The sequence below is a fragment of the Lonchura striata genome, chromosome 15 (genome assembly GCF_050655825.1).
Source record: "Lonchura striata isolate lonStrDom1 chromosome 15, ASM5065582v1, whole genome shotgun sequence".
Taxonomy (NCBI): domain Eukaryota; kingdom Metazoa; phylum Chordata; class Aves; order Passeriformes; family Estrildidae; genus Lonchura; species Lonchura striata.
The window spans coordinates 1,484,161-1,493,777 of NC_140717.1; positions in this window are offsets into that span (position 1 = coordinate 1,484,161).

The following is a 9,617-nucleotide window of genomic DNA, read 5'->3' on the forward strand; positions in this document are numbered from 1 at the left end:
TCCCCTGGAGGTGGCACTGAGTGCTCTGGGCTGGGGACAAGGTGGGCATGGGGCCCAGCTGGGACTCCATGGGCTGGGAGGGCTTTGCCAGCCCCAGGGATTTGGGATTGTGTGGCAGCAAGAATTGCTCTCTACCAGCTCTTCTGACACATCACTGTCATTGCAGACAGTAAATAATAAATAATAACAAACATTTGTGGTGCCCACACACCCATTTCAATCTTTCCCAGATGCTCTCAGCTGGAAGATCCCTGAAATCTTTGGCTGGCTCTACAAGGAGGGGAACCTCTCTGCAGAGGAGATGGCTCAGACCTTTCCCTGTGGGATCGGGGCTGTCTTGGTCGTGCAGAAGGAGCTGGCCCAGCACGTTCTCCAGGACATCCAGAGGCAGCAGGAGGCCTGGCTGATTGGGAAGGTGGTTGCCCCTTGTCACACAGGTGAGCAGTCCCTTGTGGGACTGAAGAGACTCCCTGTTCCGAAGTCTGTGTAGTTCACACCACTTTCCTGTTGTTTCACTAAGCTGGAGACTGCTGGACACCTCCACATTTACATTTCAGTATTAAATAAATGAGAAATGAGTTCTTGTTTCAGAGTGGCAGCACCTGGATAACCTCTTCCCCTCCCTGAGGCTTCAGGGAATCCCTGTGCTGATTGTTCCAAAAATCAGGGCATATTTTTCCACACTCATGATGATCAGCTCCCCTACTGTCCAGCCACTCCCAGCTCACACAGACCTGAGTAAAGGTTGAGGAGAGGCCACAGCTTTGTACAGTCATGTGTGGTGATGGTCAGTCTGAATCCTGGTGTGTCACTGATTGACAACCAGCAGGACATGAACCAAAATCCCTCTGGAAACCCAAGAATTTGGACAGCCAAAATGTCACCTCAGCTCATTTTTAGTGTCCTTTTGCAACATGGGAGGTATAAAAGATGGGACTAATCCTTGCAAAGGCCATGCCTGGGCCTTTGTGAACAACTCTGTGAGCAGGTAACACCAGAGACTAGCACGGCTCCTGAGACCTGGGATCCCTCTGGAGCTCTATCTGTGCCAGCATAAATTCATTGCAGGCACAATTTCCTGTCGTTAAAACATTATTAATAAACTACACCAAGTAAGTTTAGAAGGAAAGGTAAAATCTAACCATTTTCTCATGTGTTTGGAGCAGGTTCTCACATTGAAGTGGAGAATCTTGCAGAGGCCCTGCAGCTGAGCAGCCCCCAGCAGCTGCTGGACGCCAGCACTGCCAAGATCCAGCCCCAGCCCAGGAAGAGAAAGGTGAAGGTGGCTGTTCTGGTCTCTGGAGCAGGTGAGTTGTCACTTGTCCTGGCACAGAGAATGTCCTCACACAGGAGAGGCTGATTCAGGTGTGTCCACCTGGCCTTTCTTCCAGTGGACTCTCCAGACCCCTCAAAGTCCAGGGTTTCACTTTGCAAGTCAAGGAGTTGTGTTGCACTGCTTAAAAACTGAGCTTTATCAGCGCCCCCACCCTCAGTCCTGTTTGTGGACCAGCAGATCTTTGTCCATGCAGCAGCTGAGAGCCCCTCCCAGGGCTGTGGTGTAGCAGAGTGGGGTTTGGCTGGTGGGTGCTGCTGCCTGTAATCCCCATTAAGCATCTCCAGGAAAAGCTGCTTGGGGAGGCATTCAGGCAAGGCAGTCAAGCCACCTGTAAAAAGCACGTTCACTCTGCTGTGAAAATGTAAAAGTTCAATAAAGGACAATGGGAGACAAGGATCACAGAGCAAAGGTTATTACTCGGGCAAGAGCACCCCATTATCTTCGGGGACACCCCTTAAATACCTTTTCATTACATCAGCCCTTTGCATATTCATAGACCCTTATGCACAGTAAACTTCTCCCCAAAGTTTATATGTTCCAAGAATTGTTTATTTTATCTTCTTGGAGGCACTTTTTTAGAGCATGTTTACTCTTTGATTGTGCTTTTAGTCCTTTTTTACATCCCCCCCAGTTCTGGGCCCTGGCCCACTCTGCCTTCAGAGGGTGAGTGCTGATGGCTGGCACATCTGTCCAGGTGTGCTCATCCTGTGTCCTTTGGGTGTTATCCCATCCCAGCAGGCATTTTAACACAGGCACACTGATAGCAGCTATTGCACTGAGCTTCATTACCAAGAGAAATAAAAACCATCTCTTTATAACAAAGTTGCTTTAACACCGCACATATGGAATACACTTTAATATCTGTGAAAAGCCAAAATTATAATGTGTATCTATAACATACCACAGCCAGCTCAGCCAAGAGGGGCAAAAGGGCCTTTTGCAGGGTCAGTTCCAGCGAGGTTTATTTCAGCAGGCTGAAGGGAAACCAGGGACAAAAGATGAGCCCATGTGCTGTGCACAAGGTTTAAGCAGGGGATGGCACAAGGGGCAGGGCAAAGGGCCTCGCCCTACAGGGAAGATGGGGCCACCCACCAGGGATACCACAGCCAGTGAGGGAACAGGGAAAGGAGAAACCAGGAGAATTTGGGACGTACGGGGAAGGGAACTGGGATGGATCCTGGTGTTGTACAAGACTCCATGAGGAAGTACTTTCCAGCTAGGGTGAACTCTACTGAAGTCTCTCCAAGGCAGGGCTCTGGGATTTCCCTGAGGGGAAAGGACTCGGAGGACTCCCCAGCGTGGGTGCTGAGGTGTCCCCCACCCTCTGCTCTCTCCCCGCCGGAGGCACGGCCCTGCCGGCGCTCATCGGCTCCGCCCGGGAGCCGGGCAGCTGTGCCCAGCTGGTGCTGGTCATCTCCAACAGACCCGGCGTGCAGGAGCTGCGGAGCGCCGCCCGCGCCGGGATCCCCACCAGGGTGAGTGCCGGGAGCGACCGCTCACTCGGAAAGTGTTCAAGGCTTTGTTAAACCTCAACAAAAATTACAGCACAAGGACTAAATAAGGGGAAATTGTAGCGCTGGGAGCTGCCCTCGTGGGTACCCGGGTACCGCCTCGTGGGTGGCTGGCTCATCTTCAAGATGGGTGCTCAGTCTTTTATACCCCTGGGGGTTGCATCAGCCACCCCGAGCCCTTCCCAAAGTCTGTCAGTCAGCTCTTCTTTGCTGTATTTCGGTGGATTGCTTTCTTGTAACTTGATTGGAGGTCAGGTGTTGTCATACCCTCCCCCAGCAACAAGCTTTTCCATTCCCAGCTGCCCCATGGAAGGGGTGTATGTACATGGCTTCTTTCTACCTGTCCTAAACAACCCAGGTGGGAACAATGCAGAGGGGGAGAAAAGGGGACTCTGGGGACAACAGAGGACATTTAAATAATAATAACTATACATCAACAAAGCCTCTCTTAATATACACACAGTATTCATCCCTTAATTGGGAGAGCTAATCATCTCATTATCCATCTGTAACAGTAAGGACACATCCCCTTCTCCTTTCTGTTCCCAGCTGCTGAGCCTGTGGCTGCGCAGGAAATGCTTCCTGAGCGTTGAGGTTTCACTTCAAAGTAAAACTTTCCCCCTGGATGCAGCACAGAGCTGGGAGTCCTCACTGGGCTCTGGCAGCTTTTCCCAGCTTGGCAATGAGTGCTGCATGCCAGGGAAGGGATTTCAATGGATGATTTGGGTCTGAGACTACAGCCCATGAGCCTCAAGCTTAAGCTGAAATCAGCCCAACTTCAGGTTCTGCAAAGCACAGGAATGTGTTGTCTCCTGGGTTTATCCCTCCTTGGAATCACAGAATCCAAAAATGCTTTGGGTTGGGAGGGACCTCAAATCCCACCCAGTGCCACCCCTGCCATGGCAGGGACACCTCCCACTGTGCCAGGCTGCTCCAGCCCCAGTGTCCAACCTGGCCTTGGGCACTGCCAGGGGTCCAGGGGAATCTGGGAATTCCATCCCAGCCCTGCCCACCCTGCCAGGGGACAATTCCCAATTCCCAATATTCCATCAAATCCTAATTTGAAGCCATTCCCTGGCTCCTGTCCCTCCATCCTTGTCCCCAGTCCCTCTGCAGCTCTCCTGGAGCCCCTTCAGGCCCTGGCAGGGCTCTGAGCTCTCCCTGGAACCTTCTTCAGGATGAAAACCTGTGTCTCACATTGTGCCCAGTCCCATACAAGTTTTCTCCTGCCTGTGGGCCACAAAGCAGCTCTTTGGGACAGGAATTTGTTCGGTTAGTTCCATAAAAACCCCTGGCAAGGACCATCAGCATTGTCTGAGAACATTCCATGACGGCATGTCAAAGGCAGGAACTCCCCCTTCTGACATCAAGTGGGTTTGAGCAGTTCTTACAGCTGTGCACAGGTGGAAATAAACTCTGCTAGAGGCTGTCCCTGCATGGAAAGGGTTCTGAAGCAGTTTCTTCAGCTCTTGGGTTGGATTCACATGATATTTTTCAAAATAAAAAAGTTATATCAAAATTCACTCACATTTTCACAGGTAAGGGCACAAAGTTTTGTGAGCCCCTTGTTTGCAGGTCCTCAGGAGAGTCAGGAATCAGCACTCACCTGGGGGGCTGAAAATGGGAGGTGGGGCAAGAATAAAGGACCTCCTCCTCCCCTTACCCAGAAGGCCTGGCCAACTGACTCCACTGCCTCCCTGGGCCACTCATTCCATGCCTGACCACTCTTAAAAGGGAAAAATTGTTTCTAATCTTCAATCCGAACCTCCCCTCGTGCAATTTAGGGCCAGTTCCTCTCAGCCTTTCACTTGGGACATGGCAGAAAGACTGACCCCACTTCACTGCACCCTCCTTTCAAATCATGGAGCATCCTGGAATTAATCTGGTTTGTTCCTCACTTGTTGCCCATTCCCACCTTTTGTTGTGTCTCACTGCTCCAGGTGATTGATCACAAATTGTACGGGAGTCGCTCGGAATTTGACAGCACCATTGACCGAGTCCTGGAGGAATTCTCTGTGGAGCTCATCTGTCGGTCAGGGTTCTTGAGAGTTCTGTCCAGCCCTTTTCTCTGAAAATGGAAAGGTAAGAAATTAAATGGAAAACAGAAACTAAAGCAGGGCTGGTTGGTCTCACCAGGATTCCACTGCCAGAGCTCCTTGTCCTTTGATTAAATCCCTCAGCCCTGCTGGCACTGCTGACATTCCGGGAAGGAAACCCTGTGCTTCCCTCTGGCAGTGGGGCTGTGGGAATTCTGGTGTGGGAATTCTCAATATGGGATTCTGCTTCCATTCCCTCTGGCAGTGAGGCTGTGGGAATTCTGAATATGGGATTCTGCTTTCCTTCCCTCTTTCAGTGGGGCTGTGGGCATTCTGGTGTGGGAATTCTCAATATGGGATTCTGCTTCCCTTTCCTCTGGCAGTGGGGCTGTGGGAATCCTGGTCTGGGAATTCTGCATGTGGGATTCTGCTTCCCTCTGGCAGTGAGGCTATGTTGGGATTCTGCTTCCAATCCCCCTGGCAGTGGGATTGTATTGGGATTCTGGCTGAGGATTGCCAAGGAACCCCTTGTGCTGCCTCAGCAGTGAGAGAGGGGCAAAGCAGGGCCGTGGGGTGGCTCTGTGCCTTCCCCAGGGAAGGACTTCAATCCCATCCTTTGCCAGGGAGCTGTGCTGGGGAGTCCTGCTGAACTCTGAGCCCCTGCAATTCCCACTCAGAGAAAAATGGGAGAAAGATGGATTTATCCATTCCCAGGAGGGATTTCTCCCTCCCGTGGTGCCCTGCACACCCTGACACAGCTCCGTGGGTGCCCCAAGTGAGTGAGGGGTGAGCAGTATCAGCTCCTGAGGCCTCGCTCAGGAGTTACTCACTCACTGACAGCTTGGACAGGCTCCTTTGGGAATGTTGCTGCATCCATGCTTCTGAAAGAGCAGAATTCCCCCAGAGCAGAGCAGTGCTGCTCAGGGCTTGGACTGATGAACACATCTCATTTTATTTTTAAGAAAATTCTGTTCAAATTATCTTCTTTTTTTCCTTTTTTTTTTTTTTTTTTTTTTTTCTCTTCTCACATTGATGTCCAGGGAAAATTTTGAATGCTTCTCCATCACTTTTTCCACTCATCAAGGATGGAAATGCCCAGCAAGAGCCCCTGGAAAGTGGATTCAAAGTCACAGGCTGCACTGTGCATTTCGTCCTGGTGAGTAGCCTCAGAACTGGGAAAATTAGGAAAATTAGGAAGTTAGCAATTTGCTTTTTTCCTTTTCTTTTTGGGGGCAGAAACAGGCAGAGGTAACAGCTGTGGGAAGGGGTGGCATTGTTACCGGTAAAGACCAGGCACAGCTGGGGTTGCTTGAAGCCTTGTCTTCTCCCCTTGCATTTTGGGGTGGGTTCTTCCCATTTCTCCTGCTGGCAGGAGGAGACGAAACCTTTTCTTCCCGCATGCCCACACCGCAGCCCTTGCCCCGCTCTGTGCCCGCAGGAGGAGCCGGGCGCCGGCGCCGCGATCCGCCGGGAGCCGCTGCCGGCGGCACCGGGCCACCCGGAGGCAGCGCTGGGCGAGTGGCTGCAGGAGGCCGAGCTCAGGGCGTTCCCCCTGGCCCTGCAGCTGGTGGCCAGCGGGGCCGCCTGGCTGGGAGCCCACGGAAGGACGTACTGGAGGAGGCGGGAGAGCCGCGGGATGAGCCCGGAGCGGGGGCACGGAGCGGCCTCGCCCGAGGAGCCGCTGGAACGCGAGGGGATCTGGGCGGGTCCCTGAGGGGCTGTGGGGGACCCTGAGGGGATCAGGGCAGTCCCTGAGGGGCTCTGGGCGGGTCCCTGAGGGGATGTGGGGGATCCTGAGGGGCTCTGGGAGACCCTGAGGGGATCAGGGCAGTCCCTGAGGGGATCTGGGCGGGTCCCTGAGGGGATGTGGGGGACCCTGAGGGAATGTGGGAGAACCTGAGGGGATGTGGGGGATCCTGAGGGGATGTGGGGGAACCTGAGGGGCTCTGGGAAGTCCCTGAGGGGATCTGGGTCAGTCCCTGAGGGGATCTGGGCAGTCCTTGAGGGGCTCTGGGCAGTCCCTGAGGGGATCTGGGTCAGACCTTAAGGGACTCTGGGCTGAACCTTGTGGGACTCTGTGCAGATCCCTGAGAGGATCTGGGCTGGACTGCGGAGTTGCGTTATTTGTATGTTTTATTATCCCTATATTATGTATCAGTTTGTTCCTTTGTACCCCCATGTACAACTTGGTTTGTCCCCAGTTTTCCTGCCTTGTCCTCCCTTCCCGCCTCTCCAGTGGCTGTCCATCACCCCGGAAGAGGCGCGGTCCTTCCCTCTACCCCCCTCGGGTGCCTTGTCTATCACTCGGTGCCCCTTCCCATCCATCCAGAAGCTTCTACTCAGGGCACCGGGTGATTGGGCGAAGACCTGGGGCTCCCCCCGTATCCTTCTCCCACTGGTCCACAGGTGCATTACCCCGTCCAGGAACCACTCCCTACCTCCATCCCTATTGGTTACCGGTTTTCCCCTCCCTTACAGTTTATAAGCCGGTGCGAGCACCTTGTGCTTGTTCCTGTTGGCCGGCACCATTCTAGGATATTCGGCCCCGTTGGGCTGCAATAAACTCGGACTTAGCCCCAGCAGGATCCGCTCTTCATTCACCACCGCGAGGCTTGCTAGCGCTGCCCAGAACCCACAAAGGCACTCTCCAAACCCCAACTGGGAGCGGCGGAGGGTGCCTCAATCGCCCACTCTCGCCCCAGGAAGGGAGCTAGCCGGGGCTGAGACAAAGGGAGCCGGGGAGGGAGCGCGGCAGCTGGCGCCCAACATGGGGCCCCGTTTTCGTGGCGTTGGACCCCTCGTTTGAGGATCTTAGGGTCGTGCGGACCCGAAGAATCGTCCTCCCTGGCCGTCAGCTACCCTGGCAGGCAGCAGACCCACGTTCTAGTGGGTGGCACTGTCAGGGACAGGATCGGCAGCTCCGGAAGGCACCGCCGGAGTCGGTCCTCTCGCGGAGGAATCCTACGATTGGATTTTTTTCTTTTCCGCCCTTCCCTCTCGGACCCCCTTGGTTTGTGAGTATAGGGGCCCCTGGGGCTTTCCCGGTCCTTTTTTAGTTAGTTCCTTTCCCCTAGGGTTTAGGGAAAGGATTCCTTTTTGGTGGGTTTCTTTTTCCCTGGGGTTCGGGGAAAAAGTCCCTGTTTTTCGTGCTTCCCTTCCCGGGCGGGAAGCTTAAGGACTGCGGCAAAGCCAGAAGTGTGGTCTTTTGTTTTTCGTTCGTGTTTTCCCAATCGTAGGCGCTGTGGCACGATTTAACATCTAACAGCATGGGTGCAAGGCTGTCCGTGCCGCAGAAGAGCATTTATTCCCAAGTTGTGGGTATCCTTTTAGTGGGGGGAATTAAGGTTAAAAAATCTGAAGTTAAGAGGTTCGTTCAGTGGTTATCGCAGACTTTCCCTGATATTTCGGCAGCTAAATTATACCAAGCCCCTTTTTGGGAACAGGTGGCGGGGGAGATCCTGCGACAGTCGGATCTCTCTCTCTCCATATTCACCCATTTGGCTCTCCAAATTTGCGATATTATTAAAAATCGCTACGAAAGTCTGCCACAGCCAGCCGCAAACAAACCGATCCCCAGTTCAGCTGTTAGCTCTGAAAATCCTACTCCGCTTTCCTCTCCCTCTTCCCCAAAGTCGGGTATTATCAGACAGGCATCCCGGCATTGCCCGCAGGCAGATTCTGGCCCCTCTGAGAATACCCTAGACTCCCCGCAAAGCGGTGCAGGCACTGTCTCTGCTTCTACCCCTTCCCCTTCTTCCCCGCGCTGTACAGCCCCGTCCCGTAAAGACTCTGTTCGGTTTCAGTTATTCCAGACCCCCAAAGATCCCTCATTCCCTACCCACCATCCCCACACCCCCCAAAATGGCTCCCCTTCTCCCCCCTTCCCCAGGACACAAGATGGCGGTGACCGCGTGGGTTTTCCTGCCACTCGTGCTTCTTCTTCCCATGATCTGTCCTCCCCCCTCCCATAACCCCTTCCGGCAGACCAACCCTTTCTGCTCCCCGGATTTCTCCGCCCACCTCCCTCCTCCACCCCCCGCCGACTCCTCCTGTCTTGAATTATTCAACACCCCACCCCTCAGCTCCACCCCCGGGGGGGGGAGTCCCCACCATACCACTCCCCCTGCTCCAAACCACGCCTCGTCCCCTGGTTCCCACAACCCTACTTCCAGTTCCCACGCTTTCGGTTCCGGGGGGGGGAGCGTGGGAACCCCGATCCACCCCAATCCCTACCTGCCTTCTCGGCCGCACCTGTCACCTATACCCCGCGGCGGGGGGGTAGGCCCCTTGCACAGTGGTCCCCCATCCCCCAGCAGACCATCAAAGAGCTCTGCAAGGCCTAGAAGGAGTTCGGGAGGGAAAGTGAATACTTCCGAGGCTTATTAAAAGCAAGCCTCTCCTCCAAAGAATATGTCCCCGCGGACATTCGAACTCTCTTCTCCTGTTTAATTACCCACGGAGAATTCCTCATCTGGGAGTCCGAGTGGAAGCGGGAGATACAGGAGGTGTTGCCTGATCTCTGGGCCAATGCAGATAGCTCTAGGGATGAGGATGGGGCTGTAATATCGCTAGACCACTTGTGCGGGGAGGGGGATTGGAAAATGGGGACCAAGCAGGCGGAAAAAATCCCCAGAGAGGCGCTGCAAGTCAGCACCAGGGCGGCAGAGAAAGCGTTTTTTAAGTTAAGACCCAGCGGTACGGTTATTAACTTCTTGTCCCTAAAGCAGGAACCCC